The 2,803-nt window shown below is 36.0% G+C and overlaps 1 protein-coding gene across 4 annotated transcripts in view; it reads left to right on the top strand.

Moving 5' to 3' along the window:
- Nucleotides 1-2,803, top strand: part of LOC102673299 (discoidin domain-containing receptor 2) — a 234,385-nt gene that overhangs the window by 125,660 nt on the left and 105,922 nt on the right. The window lies entirely within an intron of this gene.

Raw genomic sequence — 2,803 nt, 5'->3', positions numbered from 1 at the left:
AAAAAAAAAAAAAAAAAAAAAAAAAGAAAAAAAATTATTCCTCGCGAGAATTCTTCCGATCGAAGTTCAACAAGGAACTTTAACAAAAATGTTACGGATTGTAAAATTGTAAAAATGATAAAAGAGACAGTTTGCAACTCGTGACTCGACAATTCATTGTATTTATTGATAAATTATCGTGCGAAGGGTTTTTGCAATAATTCTTTGGAAGAAACGGGAAGTTAAAGAGTTTCGAGAGATACGGGGGCCGAAGAGGAAGTTGCACAATTATATCGTAGAATCGGCTGTTAATTTTCTACTGCTAAAGGGACATCTAGTATCGGTTTGCCAGAAGTTGGGAAACTATGAACGTTGAACTTTGGCCAACGGTTCGCAATCGGTTACTTTAATCAACTTAAGTTCAACCAAACTCTTTCGTCTTTCCTTTTTCCTTGTCGTTATCCGTTTAGGTAACGGTTCTTTCTCCCAAGCTAAATACTCGTATCACTTGTATCATATCGCACAAGCGAGAGAGAAACTTTTACACCCAACGATACGATATCCATTCGAGATCTTCAAATTTTAATTCGCAATCCGGTATAATTAACGATAAAGAATATAAAACGAACATCGTATTAATCTATTTCGAGAATAAGAAAAATCTATGACGAGTGGACACTTTGTCGAAAATCATTTGCTCTCAAAGAATTTCACTTTCGACTTTAAACACAAAATTTCCTTTAAAATCCATGGAGTGTTAATCGTCGCTAGAGATCGCTTTTCAACTTGAGAAGGAAAATTCTGGAAATTACTACGTCAATATTAAATTCACACGATTCATACGTTTGTCAAACGCTATCCAAGAGCAGTGAACGGTGTTTGTAAACGCAACAACCGTTTCGAAAGCGGTGAAAGAAAATAAATCTGGAGCGTATTAGCTTTGATCTTGATAATTGCGCAAGATTTTCGAATGCTAAACACCTTAATTGCCCCTGAGATTCTTTCTGTTTCGCATTTTTCGATCGCGTGACGCGGCCACGAACGTTTTCAACGAGGCTGATATTTAGCGAGTCCACTAGCAGCTCGGTTTATTTCTTATTACAACGGCGAGATTAAAATCTCGTGGGTGCCCGAGGGCAGTTGGAAACGTCCCGTGCTGTGCTTGCCGGCATTAAAATTTTTAATAGTGCACGGCCTGAAGAACGCGCGCGCGCGCAAGAGAGAGAGAGAAAATAAGAGAGAGAGAAAGCACAATGAATATCAGATATCGGAGGATGCGAAAACACGGCTTGTAAATTATCTAATATTTTATTAATCGTGGGTGGTAAAGCAAGAAGAAATAATGCAAGATGAGATTCTCGAAAAGTTTTCTCGTCTCATGGATTTTAATGCAAGCTTTTTTCGACCACTTCTTTTCCGTTCTGTACACGATGTATATAAAAGGAAAAATTATGAAAATTGAACGCAATGAACTGGAATGAAAAAAAAAAAAAAAAAGGAAACGAATAATGCATAAGGTATCTCGGCTCAGAAGGAGTTCAAATACACGCGTGATCACTCGTAGGTAAAAGAATGAAAGTAGTTTTGCAAAACTACGTTTATGTAAAGTGAAGCGTTTTTTCGTCCAGAAGTTTTATTTTTTAAATATTATGCAAACAGGTGTTCTCAATTTTTGAGCAATTACACGCTTTTTACAAGCCAAGTAAAATGAATCCCTCCTCCCTCGAAAATTTAACCGAATTCTTTTTATTTCTTTTTTAAATTGTAAAAGACTTGAAAAAAAAAAACATTTTGAACGTAACGTAAATTTTCTCAGAGATGTAATAACATATTCTGAGGGAGAATAAAAGAAAATAAAATTTAATATCGAAACTTTTTAATCTCGGCCGACGCGTCTAATCGCTTTTCCTATTAATCGCATTGTATGAATCGTGCAATCATCGTCGCTGCATCGCGACAATGACGTTAAAAAATCTCCGCGGGAAGAGTGAAAATGGAAGAGGAGGGGTACAAAGAAAAAGAGTGGTCGAATCGAATGGAGTGAACCAGTAGTGGAAGAAAAATCGCGAAGCGAGATTAACCTTGATACACTCGGAAGCCGAGTGTCTATCGTTTGTCAAAAAGAGGAATCGTCTTCCTGACATTTTTACCGGCGATATTACGATCTTGATTCGTAGCGGGCGTCGGACGGCTGACAGCCAAATCGATTCGGCACATTTACGAACCGAGGCAATTTATGAGGGTTGGTGCTCGAAACGCACCGATGTCTGTTAATAATGCGCCTCGATATCTTCGTTTCGTGACGTTACGAATATGATATCGATATAGGCGTGACTATTTTTATTCTTCCTTTTTTTCTCTCTCTCTTTTGGCCGAGAAAACTTTGCGTGTCTTTTTCTTTTCCTTTTTTTTTGCGAATTTTCTTTCGAACGAATTCGAAAGAAAATGTGATATCTTCGTGTATTAATCGTCGATGACTTCGTTTACTTTCTTTTTCCCTCAAGTAGAAGAAAAATGAGTAAATAAATTTGAAATAGATGAATTAATTGAAATAGTATTTTCAAATTTTTTCAAAGTTTCCTTTTGATTTCTTTCTTTCCATTCTGTTCCATTGTATAATGAAATATATCTACAATAATTAATTTACAAGTTTGAAAATATAACAAACCAAATTTAAAAAACATATATATTAATAAACAAGTATCCAAATTATCCTATTTAATTCTAAATACCAACAACGTTTCTCTCTTCGTTATCGAATTCGAGGCAAGGGAGAAAAACAACTTATGAATTTGTCTAATATTCGGGGGGAAGCGGCAAGAGT

The sequence above is a fragment of the Apis dorsata genome, unplaced genomic scaffold (genome assembly GCF_000469605.1).
Source record: "Apis dorsata unplaced genomic scaffold, Apis dorsata 1.3 scaffold_365, whole genome shotgun sequence".
NCBI classification, from domain to species: domain Eukaryota; kingdom Metazoa; phylum Arthropoda; class Insecta; order Hymenoptera; family Apidae; genus Apis; species Apis dorsata.
Note: the sequence above shows the minus strand (reverse complement) of the source record. Positions and strands in the feature narration are given on the sequence as shown.